The sequence below is a fragment of the Lagopus muta genome, chromosome Z (assembly GCF_023343835.1).
Source record: "Lagopus muta isolate bLagMut1 chromosome Z, bLagMut1 primary, whole genome shotgun sequence".
NCBI classification, from domain to species: Eukaryota; Metazoa; Chordata; class Aves; order Galliformes; family Phasianidae; genus Lagopus; species Lagopus muta.
This window is the reverse complement of record NC_064472.1, coordinates 52900925-52922994: the sequence shown is the minus strand read 5'-3', so window position 1 is coordinate 52922994 and position 22070 is coordinate 52900925.

Sequence of the window (22070 nt, the reverse complement as noted above, 5' to 3'; positions counted from 1 at the left end):
AGAGCCAGTTCTTGTGTTTGACAGTGCAGTGGCTTCCGGTCAGTTCCTTGATCCTATAAATAATAAATACTTTTAAGTAATCTTATATAGTATTTTTGTGTTGCTTGTCAACTTAAAACAGAATGTGGATTTTGAAAATGATTGGTTGCTAAGAGCAAAGCATTTGTATGCATTTTACAGTGCAGCATAAAGTTACAAGTTTTCCAGTAATCGAATAAACGTTCCCTACCAAACCAGAAGGAAGATGCATCAATTATATCAGTGAAAAAATTAAAACATAATTGCTGTATTCCAGCAGTTTTTCGTATTGAACTACATGCTTAATGAATAGTGTATCCAGGACAGAGAGGTTTAAATAGTTTTACACTGAAACCACAAAGCGAGAACATATTTTCACTGCTAGGCAATTTCTGGGGATATGTGATGTTTGCCAGGAGTATCTGGAAGAATATAAAAAAAATAAAGCATTCAAGACAGACCGTTACTGTCACTTAAAAACAGACTTTGTCTTATTCCTGGAAAGTCTCAGAAGCTGATGAATAAGAACATCTAATACCACCTGCTTTCTGCCAGAAAAGTGTCCTCAGAATAGCTTCAACTTTGCAGGGTCATTGAAACTGACTGCTTTTAGCTATTTCTTTCTTTCTTTTGCTTATAACCAAAGTGAAACCACCGTGCTTTTCCTCTATATCTTAAAGTAGTTTTATTTCCTTACTGCTGTGCTCTTTACTACCAAGTTATACTCATCCAACAAACACAGAGCCAATTAGGCAACTTGAAATTTGCTTTATAGTAGGCACTTGATATTCTGTTCCCACCAGTTAAATATACACTTTAACAATAAAAAATTGTATGTAAAACACAAGTCAGTTTTGTAGTCAGTATGAAACAAGAAAGAAAAAAAAAAACATTATGTCAGTGTAATGTTTTTTGTATATGCTGCACTCCAGAATAATGTTTCTATGTTTCTAATGTTTCTATAAACCTTTCTATGCCCCACATAATAGTTTTCAAGGAAGCCCGCCTGTACCGCCTTATATTGAACTACAGTAAATAACCAGCTTCTGGATTTTCCTTTTGGAATAACAACCTACAGGTTGGAGCTATCTTTCACAACTTACTTAAAACTCTTTGTTTCCCCGCTGGCCTGAGGAAAGCAAATGGATGTATGTCTGTTCTTAATAGTTCTTCCATTCAGAAATTCTCCAGATTCCATGAATATGAGTGGATGTCTGTTGTTAGAGACTAATTCTCTCAGGCTTTCTTTGTGACTGAAAAGAATTAATAAAAATTTGATTAGTCTTGTATAAGAATCCTAAGAAATTAAAATTAATTTTGACTTTTTGCTGAGGTAATAAATTCTATATGTTCTCACAGATGCTGGTATAGCAATCTCCTGAACTTGCACTTAAATAACAAGTATCCTGTTTTGAAATCTTGTAGTAAGCGACGCTGCATACTGCTCTTGAAAGCCATCATAGAATATGAATGGAGGGTTGACTGATTATGTGCATGCAGATCTTTTGCAAGTATGATAAGCCAATCAAACTTTGAAAACCACCTCAGCTGTACATTCCGACATCAGCTAACATCGTATCCATGGTAGCACTCATTTCAATATCATCTCACAGACAAATGTTAAAAAAGCATGTGATCTATGCTTCCTTGCTATGTTTTCCTGTCTCTTAGGATGCTCAGAATATTTATCTGAGAATACATCAATAAGTACTCAAAGGAAACACTATTTGCCTGTTATCTTTTTTGATTGATAGCAGTAGCTTTTGTAAGGAATGTGCTGAAATGTGTTAAATCCTTTGAACTTGAACTTGAACTTGAAATGTGTTAAATTTATTCCTATATGAACACAAAGCTTTTCTTCCAGTAATAAAAAAAAATATTTACTTCACTGCTGTAGAACTGTTGACACAAGAACAGTTTTCAAGTCGTCTTGGTGGAGCTAGTACATACCTCATTTAGTTCACACCAAGATATGTCTGTAGCGATGACTTAATCACTTTGTAATGATTCAGAGCACAGTAGAAGGTTTTGCTCACAAAAACCCAAGTCTATTGAAGTTATAAAATAGGTAAAAGTATACTTCATACCAAATTCATCCCCAGGTAATGATCACATTTCACAGACTGGCTTTCTGAGTGTTTGGCGTAACAAATATTTCTCAGAGATTACATGAGTCCTATCAATTTTACTTATTATTTTTATTTGAATTGACATCAGAACTTTTACCAATCACTAACTACAGTTCTTAGTCTTTGTACATCTCTTATTCATAGGAGACAGTCAGCCATGAGTTGACCCACCTATATGCAATCATTGTATAATGCTGAAGTTAAAGGATTCCAAGACTCAATTTCCAAAATGTTCCATTCATTTTTCAGTAGAGGATAGCTGTTGTCACTGCTGCTTACTTACAAGTGTCTTTGCAGGTAACACTCTGGATAAAATTTACTGAAGATGTTTCATAAAGGTGCAACACAGGCACTGCAAAGCATTAAAGAAGATGAAATTTGTGCCTTGGAGCTATCCCTATGCCCTTGTAATCATAGATGTTTCAGTAGCTGAGTTGGTTTTCAGCACAGTTGAGCAATATATCATCAACATTGCAAACATCTGCTTGAACTTCCCTGAGGATATCACAGTTAACTAAAATTTCTACAGTGCTATTTAATTGCCATTCCCAATGCTGGTCAACCTAGCAAGAAGACTCTTATTTGGACTACTCCTGCATAGTATTCCAGTTCAACCACTGGAACTGCTATTTGTTTCTGCAAAGGAACCTCAGAAAATACTGTTGAATATAGTCAGTTACCATTTTACTTGATCTTTCAGATACATTCCCAACTTCTGATGACTGGCTATATTTTAAGATTGGGTATGGCTGCTTTCCTGGGGGTTGTACATCTGTTTCTAAGTGTTGAGCAGAACTGAGTTAAGAAAAAATATATACATTCTCAGGAGACGAAAAGAAAGCAAAGGAGTCCTGAGCATCTGGAATTTGTTTGCACGGTATTTGATTATTTTCTGCATGCATCCATCCACCTGCAGCAGATTTTTTTTAAGTTTGCTAAGCCCATATATCTTAGGATGATATTTTTAAATTATTGTTTACTTTAACTACTTGTCTGTTGTTCTAGAAGACAGAATCTAGAAAAGCTGCTTTATTTCCTAGTGAATTTTTATGTCTAATGATTTATTCCCAGTGAACAGAGAGTTTTTAAGAGAAGTCAGAATGAGCAGAATGCCTGCAGGAATGTATCACTGTTTATCCTTCAGGACTGACATTTTAACAGGAACTCTGTAGCAAACGTGATGAGAAAGTTGTTAGAAGGGACAATTCACTGACATTTGAGAGCCGCTCAGAACCACTGAAATAGGAAGGAAAAGAGCCTAACAATAAACTAACCCCAGAAAGCTACATGGCACAGCATGAGCGAAAGCACAAGAATGGGAAAAAAGCAGTGTCGGAGTAAACAATACCATAAGAAGCAATGCTACGTTCAGAGAAAATCAGTCATGGTTATTGAGAATTATGGACACAAGTGAAAAGTATGCTATGTCTTTTTCGCAGATGTGTGCAAATACTGTGCTGTCTGTACGCTCACTGCATAGCCAGGAATAATGATTAATCAAATTTTTTAGAAAAGTGTTAAGAATATGATTATGAGGTGCCAGGAATTGAAAAGAATATCCAATCGTTCTGTGGAACACTCTTTTATTCCTCTCTAGTACCAAATCCAGTGCTATTCTGGTGTACATGTCACAGGTAAGTAAGGTCTTTTAAGTTCTTCAACTTGACCAGAGCTATTACATCACTGTCAATATGGAATATACCATAATTTCCTTAGTTTGCTTGATGAATTCCCTTTTTTTCCCCACAGTTTACAGTGGCAGCATAAAGCTTATCATTCAACTGTAAGTATACGAAGAATGAGGAGCAGATATTTGTTGATCACTTGTAGGAAAAACAGATCTGAGACAGAGAGAGAATTTTCTGCAGACAATACCAGAACAATGCTACCATTCTATGATTCTGTCTCAGTGCTGCAGGCAGAGTAACCAGCTCAGTTCGAATACCAGATCCCTCCTAGACTGCACAAGTACAGTCATGCTTACGTTTTTAAGGCCTCACCATCTAATGGAATAGTCTTTAATGCATTTATAGTAAAAAGCTGTAATGGAAGTCAAATCCCTTTTGATAGTAGATGTGCTCTATGTTAGTGGAAACAGACAAGCATTTGCATAGCTCTCTGATTGCTTTGGATTGTCATCCCAATTCATTTCCAAGAAACTAAGCACAGACCAGACTGGAATAGTTCATTTGGAATTTCAAAGATTATCTAGTCTAACTACCTGAACAGTTCAGCGCTAACCAAAAGGTAAAGTATATTGATGAAGGCATTATCCAAATGTCCTGTGGACACTGACAAGCTTGGGGCATCAACCAGCTCACTAGGAAGCCTGTTACAGGGTTCATCACCCTCACAATAAAGACATTATTTTTTAATGTTCATTTTGAACCTTCCCTGGAACAATGTTGTGCCATTCTCATGCATCCTGCTGTTGGCTCTGAGGGAGAAGAGATCAGTACCTCTCTCTCCATTTCTTCTCTTTAGGAAGTTGTAGAGAGAATTGAGGTCATCTCCTGGCCTCCCCTCCTCCAAAGTAGACAAATCAAGCATCCTTGGCCTCTCCTCACAGGACATTGCTTCCAGCTCTGTCACCAGCTTTTAGAGGCCTCCTCCAGACACATTCAAGAAAGTTATCATCCCTTTTTATACTGTGCAGGCCAGAACTGCACACAGTATTCAAGGTGAAGCAGCAACAACACTAACAGTAACAGAAGAATCACCTATTTTGTCCGGTTGGCTATGCCAGGGCTGCCAGGGCACAATCATGATTCATGCTGTGCCTTTTGTTGACCAGCACCCCCAGATTCCTTTCTGCTGAGCTGCTCTCCAGACCATCAACTCCCATCCTGTGCCTGTGTCTCATATTATTGCACTTCAGGTGCATAATCTAGCATTTACCTTTCCTGAACTTCATGATGAACTTCTCCAAACCTTCCTGTCCCTCCAGGCAGGCAACAGCATTTCCTGGTTTAGTAGTACTGGCAAATTTAAGTTGAAAGTTAAGGACAATTTCAACTCCTGCATCTGGATCACCGATAAAATCTCCAACAGAACTGGCCCTAGAATTGAGCACACAGGAACAGTGTTTGTGGCCAGCTGTCTGTCAGATATAGCCCCATTCTGCATGACCTTTGTGGCTCTATCACTGAGCAAGTTCATCACTCAGTGGAGCGCATACCTTTTTATCAGAGCAGGATGAGGTACAGTGTCAAAGCATTACTAAAACCTTTACATACATACATATACAAATATAAGTAGTATCCTACAATAATGAGACAGAACAGTTTCAGCTGACAGGAATAAATGTCCCAGAGTTCTGGACTTAAATGAAAAACAGTGCGTTTCCTGTACATTAGGGAAAATATGCGCTCCCTCTCTCTGACATCTCAGGAAAGTCTCCCATTTTCTAGATGAAAGAAATGGACCGTGGTACAGTGTTCTGTACCACTCACACTGTGGCTCACTCAGCTCCCCTGTTTTCATTCTGCTCCTCTGCTGTGAAAGCCAGAACATGTGTGGCCACTCCTAGGGTGTGCTTGGCAAGCTTCATAGCACAGACGCCAAGCTCCGGAATGTGTTTTTTCCAGCACTGATATGTGGGACTGTAGCTGTCTTCTTGGCTGGATTTCTTTATGCTGCTGGCTGGCTTCACGTTTGGCTGCTGAAACTAATGAAGGTGTTGCCAACAGGACTGGTGTGGGGATTAGTCTGGTTTAGCTGTCCTAACCTTCAGGATGCCATGATCCTTCAATTTCCCTTCCACAAAAACAAAAAATAAATAAATAAAACAAACAAAAAACCCACAACCTTTTATGTTTAAGATCAAGTTTCTAGAAGCATTTTTTTTTTTTCAGAGATCATTTTTCAAGGGACTTTTGTGGTGAAGGAAGAGGAAGTATCTTAACTTTTACAACATACACAGCAAGCAAAACCTTGTGCAAATTCTACACATTATTTCTGTGCAGCTCATAGATTCATCAGGTTATCTTAGACTTGCTGATAGATACACGGGAGAACTAGTATATTGCTACATTTCTGCCTTTTATTTAGGACTGGTTATGTAGAGTATTTTAAAGGCAAAACAGTGCCTCTATATCTCAGTGCTATTTGCGTCTCTAAAAATATAGTATAGAGACATACAGACAGCTTGTACAGCTTGCAGCTAAGCCAAGATGACTAAGGATAGAAAAGAATACTACAATAAGAACCACTGTCTGCATCTTGAACGAAGGTACTAACACAAGCTTTCCCATTAATCCTTTGTATCCATACAGAATAGTGAGACTACTTGAGACTATCAAGATCTACCTGAGCTGCTAGGTAAATATCACAGCCCAAAAGCAAGTTGAAGATATTGACAAGTTAGGAAAATAACACCTATTTCATTATATCTTGGCTGTATGAAAAAGGTGTATACAAAGTACATCCTAAAAACGGGCTGGAAACGACCCTTCTCTGATACATTTGGGAGACTTGAAATAAACAATTTTATTATTATAGGCACAAGGCATTATAATGCTCTATGGGGATTAATGTGGTTCTGCACTGATGGGATTCAAGTCAGTGCTTACAAGCCACAGGAGAATCTATCACGTGTTTTCTCCAGTATCTCTGGTTTCCAGTGAAGAAATATCTTTTGTACTACTTTCCATAAGAACATCCATTGCTGAGCATAAGCATGGCCTGCAGAGGTGAATACTCTTGGCTCTCTGTGCTTTGAAAAGTTCTCACGCATTTGGTGGCTACAGTCCTTCCTGGAGCACTGCCTGGGGTGGTGTTGCTCCACTCTCAGTGTGAAACAGAATGCAATTTGCACAGACTGTTCCTCAATCCTTTTTAGAAGAATGAAAGTTGGGAAATGTTTCCATCACTGAAGTGCTTGGAAAAAAGAAGGGGAAAAAGATTAAGAAGCCCAGACACTCAAAAACAAAGAACAGGAAAAAAAGATAGAGGAAAGAGAGAAAAGGAAGTAGCAGAAACTGCATTGGAGATGGATGTATTTAGAAACTACAAGGTTTAAACATTGTGAGCTTATGTGTAAATCGCAAAGGGCCTGTAGTTTGGGGCCTTTAGACCTTAGGACACCTCTGGAATGATGTAGTGCTTGACAAGTGTTAGAAGGTATAGCAAGTGCTTTTCCAGAGACAATCGCAAGGAAAGAACAGTGAAAAGTATAAAAAAATCTTGTACAATTAACTTGACTGTATAAATCATCCTTCTTTTCTAAAAGATTATTCCATGGAGAAAGAAAGTATTAAAAGGGATAAGCATTTCAGAAAAATTGTTTTTTTTAATTTTTTTTTATTTTTTTGTCTGAAGGGGATATGGAAAGTAACTGGAACTTTTATTGATCCAAGGGATTTAAAATGAGCTGGATTTAGAGAAGGAGGAGGGGGGAGGTTCTTCAACAGGAAAGAACTAGAAAAATGGATTGAAAGAAAGCAAGAAACTTTTAAGAGTTTGTAAGGACAGAGATTATATTGCTGTGTTTGTGACTGGGGGCATGAAAAGTGGGTGCATACCTTTGGGTAAGCATCAAAAGCCTGGGAAATGCTATTGAATAATCCTGAGAGCTCTTTATCCAAACCAGTCTGGTTTGGAGGAGATAGCTTTTCTTGCAGTTCATTTCTGTTTCTTCCTGTAGCCAAAATCAGGAAGCAAAGAGAAAAAAAAAATAAATAAATAAAAAATAAAAAAATAAAAGAGAAGAGGTAAAGAAAAAGAAAAGGAAAAGGAAAAAGAAAAAGGCAAAAAAAAAGGAAAAGAAAAAGGAAAAAGGAAAAAGGAAGAGGAAGAGGAAGAGGAAGAGGAAGAGGAAGAGGAAGAGGAAGAGGAAGAGGAAGAGGAAGAGGAAGAGGAAGAGGAAGAGGAAGAGGAAGAGGAAGAGGAAGAGGAAGAGGCTGGTGTGTGATAGCTTGTACTGTATTTAAATAGTCAGAAATTAATAAGCATGTATATAGTGATATGAATGAGGAAATTTTAAATGCAGATCCCTACAGTTGCAGAAGTGAGTGAGGTATTATTTTACATTTCCAGAACTTTTGATTCAGTTTTGCTTTGCTTTATGTACCTAACAGATAAGTAGATGAGGATTATAAGCATTTTTACATTCTAATTGATGCTTGATAAACAATCTTATTTACTGGAAAAGCACTTTTATACCAAAGTGTAGGAAAGTTTACATTGGTTTCTTCTAAAAGATAAGGAATGCAAACATTAGATGTTAGAAGCAGGACAGGAGCAAAGATGGCTGATTTGCCAGGACCTCCTCTTGACATCCTAATCATATTTAGATGGCCATGGTACAAGAAAATAATACAGGCATGCATGACTTTGAGCACCTTACTCCCTTCTGCCCAAAGAATAAAGAAATATAAAGTAAAGGAACTTCCTTGTAAGTATGTAAGATGGAAGAAATTAGTCTGAGACTTCCAAATTCTTTCCCCTGTTGTTCTTAGCTGCCTACTCTAAATTTGCTGGGAAATACGCATTGTCTTTCTCTAAAACTTACAGTTTATCATCTGATGCAGGACTTCATTGTGAACAATTTAATGGTTTTCTATACAGGCAAAAAAGAAAAAAAAGAAAAAAAAAAAGTGTTTAAGGTTGTTTTGCCCTGTTGTTTCTTTACTTTCCTCTTTTTTTTTTTTCCCCTCTTTTTCTACAACTGTTCCAAACAGACAAACCTGTGGTTTGATTGTGTAATCTTAATGACTCCAGAGAGGTATTTGGAAATAATCACTTGACAAGCATATTGCAACGTGCCCATTTGTTGCTGAACTACATGCTCTTCTCATGAAACTCTAAGAATTATGGTACAATGTAGTGGCTCTCAAGAATTCTTTTCTAATAATACATAATTCAACATTTTTAAATGTGTATGTGACATTTTCAAATTATGTGGTAGCAGTAATGCTGAGCATGACAGTCCTCAGTGCTATTAAAATGAATTAACATACTTCAGATGTATTGGCAACCATACAGACAGGCATATTTAGATGAGTGAGATGACTTGCAGACAGCTTAATTTATTTCACTGTGATGCTGCTGGGATATATTTTAAGAATCACCTACAGTGATTTCTGTTTGGTGATTTCTGACGGTAACAGGACAAGGGGGAATGGCTTCAAACTAAAAGAAGGGAGATTTAGGTGGACTGGAAATTCTTTACTCAGAGGGCAGTGAGGCCCTGGCACAGCTGCCCCGAGAAGCTGTGGTGCTCCATCCCTGGAGGCGCTCAAGGCCAGGTTGGATGGGTCCTGGGCAGCTGAGCTGCTGGGGGGCAGCCCTGCCCACAGCAGTGGTTGGGGCTGGGTGGGCTTTCAGGTCCTTCCAAGCAGGGCCATTCTGTGATCCTGTGATTCTACGGTTCCTATGATTCTGGGTTCTTCCATCTTTATCCAATCAGAACCTGAATGTTTTACTGAATTTAAGCATGAGCTAATAAATGCACTCCAGATACATCAACAAAATCTAGATTCTCCCACTACAGGACACCAAAGGTCCTTTCAGTATCCATATATAATAATAGTTTAAAATAACTAGTAACAGAAGACTTTCCTTTATATCATCTGTACTAGCAGATGAAACACTATTCCTTTAAAGAGATCTTTTGCAGGAAACTGTGTTGTATTCAGAGTGCTATGAAAAAAAATCTTTCTACATACAGATGTAATCTATGCAAATTACATACTTTTCAATAGTAACAGGATTCTTTTGGACTACAGTGTGACTGTCAAACAGCAATTGCCAACCTGGAACCACTTTTTTTTTTTTTTAATCTTGAACCAGTATTAGTGTGCATGGCCAAACATAAGCATAGTGGTATCATTTTATTTGCTGCTACTACACTTTTTGTAAAAGCCTGAGAAATTACACACATTGTTCTGGTATTAGGACAATCTGTCCAGCAGCTTCATACTCTTTTGTTTTGCTGCAGTCGCATCACAGTACATCACATCTTGAAACCAAATCAGTACTGGCAAAAAGATGAGAACCAGCATGCAAGGGAACAGGTTTAAAATGAAGTCTTCAGTCTTTCTGCATATGGACTTCTAACTCTAGTCGCTTATGGACTTCTCTCTAGCCTTAAGAGAGAGGTTAGAAGAAACTGATGGTGACAGTGGTGAGTGTAGGCTATTCATATTTTTGATAGAAGGCACATCAATTTGATTTGGCTTGTTTATTTGTGTGGGTATAAAATTTTAAGTGATAACTTTTTTTTCTGTTCTGAATATCAATATGCAAAGAGCATTCCTGCTGATATTACAATAGGTTCACAAAGCCCATTAGAACCTGTATTTTCCTTCCAAGGTGCAATGGCATTTAGCAATACATAATTCAGGTTATTTTTCCTTTTATTTTACCTGTATTTTTACTTAGACGTACTTTACCTTGAAAGCAGCTAAACACTGCATAACTGCACTTTAATGCAGCCTTAGTAATCCATGGTTCTAAAATTGTGTAATATGCCACTAAACATTACATCTTCACTTCCCTGAGTTGTGGACCAGATGGGATACATTCTCCTTAAGCAACCAGACAGTTTCTATTTAAAGGAAAATGTAACTATTTAATTTTTTTTGCAGAAGTGAAACTGTCTGATTTTAGTACTCGGGACTCATGGGATATGTTCTAGGCCAAGTCAGAAACCTTAAATCAAAATACTATCGTTGGTAGAAAGTTGTGGGTTTTGTTTTAAATATTTTGCTTTTTTTTGTGAGCTTTTTTTTTTCACTAGTTAACACAGAAAAATCTGTATGTGACAGTACTTTACTTTTTTTTCTATTTTTTTCTTTTTTTTCCAGATTGCAGACTGACAAAGCAAAACAAATCATAGCAGAAAGACAAACATGTGTAGATAATTCTCATAACATTTTCTGTTTCTAATATGCTAGAAATAACCTCAAGCTATGGATTTCTTTTTCTTCCAGGAAATTTCTCACAGTTAAAATAGGAGTGAGTCCTCCAGATCTACTCAGAAGAATTCATACCTATCAAATAATGGACTACTGGGGGTTGTTTCAACTTCTGTTTGCAAATGGAATAGTGAGATTTCGGAAACGCAGATGTTACTAACAGGTAATTCGGGCAGACAAGTTATCAGGGAAAATATACACAGAGATGATAAATGCATAACAAAAGACTGTACACAGTCTTTCACAGCCCACACAAAGTCAACAATTTTTTTCCTCCTTCTTCTTCAAACCAAAAGGCAAAATCTGCTCCCAGTCAGTACTGGAAACTTCTGAATTCGCCACAGAAATAGAGCAAGGCAGGAAAGTCATAAACTCCTCAAAACAGAAAAGGTTTGGGTAAAAGAAATAGACTGAATATGCTACCAGATGTCCCTGGAAAGGCTGAATGGCTGTTCTGTTGAGTTTGACACACAACTGATACAAAACGGAAGTGTTTCTCTGACAGTTTTTAACCATGGAGGTCAGTTTTTTACCTGATGTGTGTCCATCTGTAAGAATTACAGATTCTGTAATCATACAATCACAGAATGGATTAGGTTGGAAGGCACCTTCAAGGTGGGCTGTGGGCGGGATTGCCACTCAAGTTACGAATCAAAATGATAATTACATATTATAATACAAAAACCTAGAGCCTTTAAGTATTGTAAGGATTATCAATTACTGATAACATGGAGTTCTGCATATAGTCTGTGCACATAAGATTAGATTGTCTTCTCTTTAGTCTTTTTTTTTTTGTGTGGCTTTTTTTTCTCTTTTTCATATTCTCTTCCAGATAGGTAAACAGAAAGCTAAATGCAGAGGGCTGGTTGAGAGAAGTAAGAATTATCTTTCTTTCCAATTTCCACATCTGTAACAGTTAGCAGGAAAAAAAAAAAAAAAAAAAAAAAAAAAAAAAAAAAAAAAAAAAAAAAGGAGAGAAAGAAGAAAATATAAAAGAGAGAGAAAGATGCCAGATGTGTGTCCTAGCACACTGATGTGACGGAAACTTTGCAATGAATGTTGACATTTTGGTATCAAGGACATTGTTCTGACTGGGTCTAAGTGGTGAAATGTCAACATTCTTTACTTCCACCTAGTAAAATATTTGTTATAAAGTGTAAATAAAGACTACAGAGTTTTTCTTCACATTAACTTTCTGAAATATCTGGATTTGTGTTTATATTGGTCTGCACCACAGGCTTATCTTCAAAGCAACCTGCTTTTATTTTCTATTTTTAATGGATCCTCTCAAGCATGTTTTTCTAAGGATAACAATATTGTTTGACCATGGGAATGATCTTAAATAAAAAGTGATAAAAACCTAGAAAATAGCCTAGCTGAACCTTCAGGATGCTCATATGAAAGCAGGTGAAATATGATATAATATGGCACGTTCTAGAAACACATACACTGCACAGACAAAGAACCTTTCAGTTCCAGCTGCTGAACTCCGTTAAGAGTCGATATCTATTTCCTTTGTTTCTACATCTAGTATTAATGCTCTAACCTAGACTGGATGGTGGAGAAAATGCAGGCAAATGTTTCAGACAATACACCGGTGATGTTTCATCTCCAGATCTCTCAAGATCTTTCCCATCCAGTTATCTACGCAGTGCGGGTCCTTGAGAAGCAATCACTCTGTAGTAGATGATCGGTGATGCAAACCACCAGGCTACCCTCCATTGGCAGATCAAAATCCACACCTCAATGTGAAAGTTCAGAAAAATAAGCAAAGCTCAGTGTAAGGTATCACACACAAAAGCATTCTGGATTTTAAGGAACAATAGCTCTCTTAAAGTTTGTTTGATATACCTTTCAAAGCCTCTTGTTATATCCAGTAAACAACATACAGAAGTATTATCCAAAATGATGTTATGCCAAAACTACTATCACTCCAAATAAGAATTCCAAAAAAGGGAATTGGTGACGTGGCAAGAGGTGCTGAACCTTCCCACCAATACCTCGTTATACTTCGTTTCTGTGCAACAGGTGGCAGCAGAGGGGCAGTCTGACAAAATCCTGACTGACTACAGCACCCGTTCGCATTCTTCAGTGATTGCTGAACGTTTGTGGAGAGCAAACAGTGGCTGTGAGGCAGTGGCTGGTGCATTTCAGCAATGGTGATGTGACGTGAAGCACAATCCACATTCTGGATGGCCACGCACAGCTGTTACAATGCAAAACAAAGAGCATCTCAATCCATACGTATCAGTGGATTACAGTCAGGGACCTGCATGGAGCTGAATATCACCTTCAATTGTTGGAAATGATGGAGGTAGTGTGGGAATACTGCAAAGTTTGCACAGGTAGGTTACATGAATGCTCACACAGGAGCAGAAAGAACGCAAAACGGTGCAGAAATAAATGTCCTCAGTGACTGTTACTGAGGTGTACCTGCCTTCAAAGTTTTTCTAGGGTAAAACTATCAATTTATTCCAGACTGCTCTTCCCTAGTCTCTTCCCTAGTCTCTTTACAGTCATTGCAGCTTAACCAAAACAAATATTTCTCCTTCATGGCTTTCTTGGCAAATCAGACGAACAGCCCTTTTCTCGTGGTGCAAGAAGAAAGCTGGGGTTTTTTATGTCACAGCTTGGATCCTCACAAGAAACCCATGAAACAAACACACAGACAACAACAAAACCACAAACAAACGAAAACAACCGAACTGAATCTGAAAATCCTGTCTGAAAATGTCTGAAATGAAAATTACTGAGAAGAAAAATAAGTTCTGTGAAAGCCCTCTTTCTGCAGACAGTAACATTATTGTCTTATTCATTTACTGACCGTGGTTATCTGACTGCAATGTCTTTTTTCTTTTTCCATTCCTAAGATACTTCTTATGGCATTTTAATGCACTTAATGTACATGTGTATACATTTTTGTATAAAAATTAGTAATATGCTGCTGGGGTCTGTTAGTCTGTCTGTTTATTTTACATGTGTATATTTATATGAGAAATATTTTAGTTATTAAACTTAATGTCAATGAAAAATTAACTTCCCAGTGCATTTTTATACAGTAGATCTTATATTATTGTTACAGTTAGAAAAGTGACTGTAAAAATGGTTCTGTTTATGAGTGTACCAGTTCCTGTGTGTCTTCAAGTCAGTGGGAAGCTATAGTAATGGCTCTGCAGTTATGGAATATATTTTGCAGGCTTTACTCTAGGGACACTAGCATCTACTTTCCAGCTTTTAAAAATGCTTAGCTTGAAAGGATTCCAGCTTAGCATAAATCCACATTTCAATTTATTAGCAGTACTCTGGTGTCACACTTCAGAGTTCACAAAGAGACTTTACTCATCTTGATATGAAGATGCTGAGATTTGTTACATTTGCTAATTGTGCAGCGGTGGAATAGGCCCCGAAAATCTAAAGGAAAGGAGGACAGGAATTCATTTCTTTTCCTACAGGGAGGCATGTGGGAGATTTTTCCCATTTTCCAACCTTCAGGCAAACAAAAATAGTTTGAAATAAATCAGACAACCCTCAGACTCAAACAAAAGGGAAAAGCAAAAACCGACTAGACTCAGAGCAGAGCAGAGTGCCAAAGGAAGAACATTTCCCTGCCACTCGCAATGACTGTTGGCCTGACTCCCACACAGGTATAAAATTTCCAAGGAGCAGAATCTGAAGACAATTATTTTTTCAGACATAAACGAATTCTTCTGCCATTACAGATAACCAGTCTAGGCACATACCTAAGTTAAATTATTATTGCTTATCAAGGATAATCAGCTGTAGAGGTAAGGATTACATATTTGTGATGTATGACTGCGGGTTTTATATTGTCTGAGTTATTGCTTACTTTAGGCTTCTTAGGCATGACACAGACTTTTTTTCTTGTTTAGCTCTTGTTTTGTTAGGTTTTGGAATTTTTTGCACATCGATTTGTTTCTCCCAGAAGTTACCATTACATAAGTGGCAGATCTAGTAAGCAAAACCTTCAAATGCAGACTCTGTTTGAACGTGTGCTAGTCTTCATTCATATGGAGGGAGCTATGATGTTCTCAAAAAGATACAAAAAAAACCCGAATATTTCTTATATACAGAGATAAAACTAAAAAAAATATATGCTGCTCTTGTACAGATGGTACTTTAAAATACTACACCTGAGAACTTTTAACAGTTGTTGAGCAATGCATCTTTTTTGGGCTCGGTTACTGAAGGATGGTTAGGGTTAGTATCAGGGCCAGGTCAAAATCTTTCCTGGAGACAACAGAACAGGCTGAAGTGAATTTATTGTCTCTAGAGTTGGCTGTGGTTTTTGGTTTTTGTAGCTCTGTCTCACTGATTGACTGACTCTTGTCTTGTTGCTCAAAGTGGAGCAATTTGCTCAGATTTTCCCAAACATTCTTCACATCAGAGAAGAGGGATACAAAATACACTGCAAAAAATCAGCCCTGGCAAAACTGGAAATGAGTGATGTTCAGATCCTTGCAAACTAGAGACAAAATAGAACCACAAACAAATATCAGAGCCTATAAAGAGAAATAATTTTTTTGAAGAAAGGAAAATTTAATGGCTTTCTGACTTGCTTCAGAGAGAGAATTACTCAATAGCAAATAAATGCCAAACTAAGCCCCAAAAAATGCAGCATAAAAATGAGGCAAAAGAATCACTGACATGCACGTAGGACTTATGTTCTAATATGCACTCTCAGACTGTAGTTACAGTAACTTGTTTTACAGTTGGATATGAAATCTGCATGCTTTATGCATCCCTCAGGTGTCCAAAATATCCACGACAAAACTTCCATTCTGAGAAGTGGTATGTTTATACCAAGAAAGAGCACAGAGGTAAGCAGTGATGTTAGTGATCTTATAGGTCAGAGAAGGCTGGTTCCATTTTTGCAATAAGGCAACAGACAACGTGTACTCCAGGAACACATGTGAGAAGAAAATGCTTCAGCACATTTGGAGCAAGTCCATATAGCCTTCTGCTGACAAACCAAGTCCTTCTGCCTATGCTTCAGCTCAACTGGATGCCATCCAGCTCCGAAATGGAAACTGCTGTGAGTACAGTGTGATACCCAAGTTAGCAAGTCTTGCTGAGAGACTGACTTCAAGCTCAGATCTGGATCACAACTGGCAGACAGTGCAAGTTCAGTTCTGTCTGCCGAAGACCAAGCAGACATAGCTTTAGGGTAGAGGAAATCTGAGATTACATAAAGTCAGTGGATTAGGATTTTGCACAGCAGAGTTCCCTAGAGAGAGAACTAAATGAGAGAATACTACCCAGAGTAGCAAAAATGCTCCAAATGCTGTGAAGAACAAGGCAGATTTGTGAAATATTTGGGAGAGCTGAATTGCAACATCTCTAATTCGGCGCCTTCTGCAGATTGATCTATTACATCAATCTCTTGGAACATTTTTTTCTTTTAGGATAGATTTAAAATAGACACTAGAACATACATTTAAGAGGAAGTTTTTATTATGCTTATGTGAGCACAAGGCAGCTCTTTGGCTAACCAGATTTGTTTGCGAGACTGTAAATACTTGTGGCAGCATTACATTTTGGTAAAAACTGCAATTAAATGACAATACCAAATAACCATGCTTTTCATTTAAATGTTTTAAGCTTTTAAAATCATTTATGAAGCTAAGATATATTTGAGAGCTAAGTGCAATTAAGGAGAGATGACTGATCTTGGTCATGTCTCAGATAAAATGTCTTTGTGTATTTATCAATAGTCATATCCGCTTCGCATTTCCTTCTAAATCATTTCACTTAAGGCTGAATGAGGAAAAATTTTTCACCCCACATATTTCAGGCTGAAATATGTAGCTCTCTTGTAAGCTCTGCCTTTTCATCACCAAGCACTTCACTTTTGAGGCATATTCGCCACACTTGATAAATATAGTTTCAGAATTTACCATGCTGTCAATTTTTTATAATTAACTACTCTGAATTTGAAATGGCAAACTAATATGCTTTTTTTGTATGGAGGAATCCTGTCGGTTCATGCAAAGGTCAGTCCTTCTTTGAGGAAATAACAGAAGTGCTATTGAATGCCAGAAGGGAGAATATTACGTGATGGGCTGAAGAAAGTTCCTTGAGGTCCAAAAAGACTGAAGAGAAATCCTTTTGAGTTCTGCTGTCGCAAGGGGAATAAAAGCTGCTAGCCCATTCTACATGGGGCAAGACATGGGATAGAGAAAAAAAGCAAAACTGCATGTATCCCAGATCTGTAAGAATAGCGCAGCTGAGATTTAACTACAGACTTTTTTTTCCAATTTCTGCAACTGCTTATTGCAAGAACAACAGATTTTATTTCTGAAATAAAGAAAAGAAACATCTGTGATGGAGACATATTGTTTTAGTCTGAAATGAGTAGAGCCTCAGTTCAAATGGATCAGGTTAAAAATAAATAAATTCTACAGCTAAAACTAATATTGATTTGTGAAAAAAAAAAAAAAAAAAGGCTACTAGTGAAAATGTCCCAAAAATTCATATGATACAAATGGAGGTTTAACATCGAAGTTGAGTCTGTGTTGGTCAATATGCTATTATCTATAACTTAGTTTAACAACCCAACAGCAATGTCATAATTTTGGCAGATTTTTTTCAAGAATATTTACAATTCAAAGTACACATATATTCAGGGATTCATATTTAAAGGCGCAAACACTGAGATTCAAAATAAACTGTACTGCTGTACCTATATATCTATAGCTCTATTCTGTGTTTGTGTGAGGCAGTTAAAGCACAAGCTGTTTTCTTAGATAACCTGTTTTTTTTCCTGTCTATCGATTGAAATTGCCTTCATCTTCTTTCTTCAAAGCTTTAACATGAGTACATAGATGTTCATACACATTGTGATCCCATGGATATAGACCCACTGCACCTTTCCAGTTTATAGCTGAAAACTACATTACCTAAATTTTAAAGTTTATCAGAAACATCCATTCAGCAAATATGCTTCTTTTAGTGATGATTAAATTCCAGCAATAAAGTTTGATTTATTAGCAATAAACACAATGATGTTAACACACCACCAGAACTCCACTATTTTACCTTTATACCCAACATGATGTTATCAGAAATGGCTTTTTTTCTATGCAAGAAGACTGATGTTTGTGAATAATGGGAATTTCAAACCAATGTAGCTCCAAATGGACTCAGGGCTGTATATAAATTTTCACAGACATGCAACACAAACATGCATTATTTTGAGGCCCACAGACACATGTCATTTTTCCCTTAGCAGTAACTTTAGCTGCAAGCACGTTGGAAGAAACCGTTCCAGTGTATGAAAGTACACCAGATCTACCTTAGCTCCTTAGGAAGTAAAGCTCCTTTACTTGCAATAACTGTAAATCACCAGCCATCATGTGAGACGTTTCAGAGCCCCCAAAATAGAAAGATTATAAATGAAATGCATTTCCATCCAACTGCATAAAACTACGTCACTTCAGACAATTTCAACTACTTCTGGCAAGTACTCCTGTAAAATTCCCGCAGGATTTAGTAAAAACTCCCCAGAATGTTGTTTCTGAATGTGAGGTGTTGCATTTAAAGTACGTTATTATTTTTAATTGGCTTAAGGAAAAATGTGTTCATCCAAGAATCTTAAGAGGATCCCCCAAGCTGAAAGATTCCGAACACTGGAAGTCATGAAACTGTTTGCCAAGATCAGTTAAATACTGCCCTCTTCCGATTAAATTTGATACAGGTAGCTGTTCTTACAATGAAAAGAGAACAACAGACAAAAGATGAAAATATGGCTTGGTAACTGGTTATATCATCTGCAGTGTTTTTTCAGTAGGGAACACTCATAACTTCTGAGTGGCAAATATAGAGACCACATTAAAGCAAGAGATACAAACAGTCTGAAAAAAAATTGACATGCACGATATGTCTGCATTTGGGATACTAGCCAATTGAAAAAAAAGGTGGCACAAAATGCAGCTGGTAGAAGGGTGATTTAAGACAAGTAGAAGGACACACAGTTCTCATGTAAGTAAGTGATGGAACTTCTTGCTGCCAGGTTTTGTGGATATTGAGCTTTTAAAATGTTCAAAGCTAAGGAATCCAAGCCCCAGAAAGAAAATCAACTTAGCTCTGAATGTAAAGGCACGTTCAGGAAGTTTCTGATCTGCAAACTGGTGGGTGAGTGTTTTGCAGAATTGCCATTGGCTTGCCTTGTGCAATGCCCAGGATGCTCTCTGCCGGTAGATCCCACTGACTTCTGGTGCCTTCCATGCTCACCTTACTGAAGTACAGCTTCTTTAGTAGAAAAAAATAAGTTGTGCACTAGCTACCTGGTAAGGATTTTTGCTGATCGACAAGTAGAACAAGGTTCAAAAGCAAGGCACAGCCATACAGCCATGCACACTGACCTGCTGGTCCTAATTCTTCTTCTGATTGTTTACAGTCACTTTCTTACAGGGACGTCATCTCTCACCAGACTGACACGCAGCGTTGTTCCTGCTGAGAATCATCACATACCCAGAAAATCAGAGAGCTCTTAGACTCACCATAAAAAGATTGGAACATGAGGGTCTAAGACTTCATTAAGTATGTGCAGAATTATCGGTCTAGCAAACAGCTTTACTTTTCACAACATGAGCCCTAATCCCTCTCACATGTCCTAAAACTGTTGCTGCACACATGAAAGGTGCTCTTGATCATTCTCTTTTTTTTTTTTTTCCACCCTGGAGAGAGCTGAGGAAGTAATCCTTACGCTCCCATACTGGTAAAACCCACAATTCAGCTTTTACATGTACCAACCAAACAGAAACCACCATGAAGGGGAACTACAGGGAAACTACTGCTTTCTCTCCACCAGTGTGGACTGACATGACTGGCACTTCCAGTTTCATGCAATTTTAGTAAAGAAAGAATGATTTAAAACATTACAATTTCTTCAAAAGCATCATAAAATAGTTCTGTTAAAAAAAAAAAAAAAGTTAAACACAAACAGTTAACAACATAATTTTCTTTGAACTGAAATATTAGGGTTAGGTTGTTTAATCAATATTCAACTGTAATAATGTTTATGTGACACAACTTAAAATAATAAAAACTGCATCCCATTTTGATGCCTGCCCAATTCAGTGCAGTTTAGTAATGTATAAAAAGAGATGGTCCACTATTAACATACATATTTCTTAAAGGAGGTTATAAATTTAACTGTATACAAAACTGTGTGCATTAAAAAAAAAAAAAAAAAAAGAGAGAAAGAAAGAGAGAGGGAAAAAGGGAAGAGCTCTGGCAAAAAGAACTGTGAGCTACATTCTGTCCTTAGGTACCCTGTTATGAGTGAGAGCAGAATCCACATCACAGAATTTTTAGAGTAGACTTGGTATAAGAGCTTAGTTGCAAAGCAGCCAACCAAGTGGAATGGTTTGGATCACTTACAGTAACTGCTACTCTCATTTATTAATGTGACTTACAAGGAAGAAATATTACCTTGCACTTGGCCACGTTTCTTCATGAAGTGGGCACTTAAGAAGATTTTGTATGCCATGTTAGAATTCTTAGTTGCAGAATCACGAAAAAGACGTTTTGTGGCCAAATGTTGTCAGGGTAAAAAAATAATAATAATAATAATAATTAATCAGTTCTGTTCTGCTTTTGCATCTTGGCATGAGCTACTGCACTAATAGTCTATGCTGGAATAACAGGACGTTAAATTATGGAAGATATATATAGACTCCAGGCAGCTGTCTAAAATAATCCACAAAATATTCCAGCACTAGCTGGTGGGGGACATGGGGGAAAAAAAGAGTGAGTGTTTCCCATGGCCATTCCTGAAATGTGTGTAATGCACTTTAACTAAATATCATATTCTTTAAGGACAGGGCACTTTCTAGGTTCCTTGGCTATAAGAATCATAGAATTGTAGAATGGCTGGGATTGGAAAAGAACTTCAAGATCGTGCACCCTCCCTCCCCCTCCCCCTCCCCCTCCCCCTCCCCCTCCCCCTCCCCCTCCCCCTCCCCCTCCCCCTCCCTCTCCCTCTCCCTCTCCCTCTCCCCCTCCCCCTCCCCCTCCCCCTCCCCCTCCCCCTCCATCTCCCCCTCCATCTCCCTCTCCCTCTCCCTCTCCCCCTCCCCCTCCCCCTCCCCCCCCTCCCCCTCCCCTCTTCTCCTCTCCTCTCCTCTCCTCTCCTCTCCTCTCCTCTCCTCTCCTCTCCTCTCCTCTCCTCTCCTCTCCTCTCCTCTCCTCTCCTCTCCTCTCCTCTCCTCTCCTCTCCTCTCCTTTCTGTCTTCCTGTCTGGTTGTACAAAACAGATTTTATGTCAACACACAAGTTCTTTTTTCTTGTATTTTCTTTTCTTTTCCTGAGTCTCATCTCCATCCCACTGTGTGATGAGTGAGCACAACGCAGTGTGATGCTTAGCTGCCTGCCAGTTTACACCACAACACAATCATGCTGGAATCCCCCACACTCTATAATCCCCTGCTCTGCTGCAGAATGCACTTGCACTGAACCCAAAGATGTTTAACGAGGTACAATGTTGGTGCAAGGTGCTGCACTTGGGTCTGGGCAATTCCAGGTATTTATACAAACTGGGGGAAGATCTCCTTGAGAGCAGCCCTGTGGAGAAGGACTTGGATGTCCTAGCAGATGAGAAGCTGGACATGAGCCAGCAGTGTGTGCTTGCAGCCTGGAAGGCCAACTGTGTTCTGGGCTGCACTAAAAGAGGAATGGCCAACAGGGAGAGGGAGGTGATTGTCCCCCTCTGCTCGGCTCTTGTGTGGCCCCGTCTGAAGCACCGTGTCCAGGCCTGGGGCCTGAAGCACAAGGATATGGAGCTGATGGGGCAGGTCCAGAGGAGGTCACAAAGATATTTAGAGGATTGGAGCATTTCTCCTACGAAGAAAGGCCGAGGGAGCTGGGCTTATTTAGGTTGAAGAGGCTCCAGGTAGACCTTGTTGTGGCTTTCCAGATCTCAAGGGGAGCTAACAAAGAGGGAATCGACTTTTTACACAGTCTAATAGGGACAGGACATGGCAGA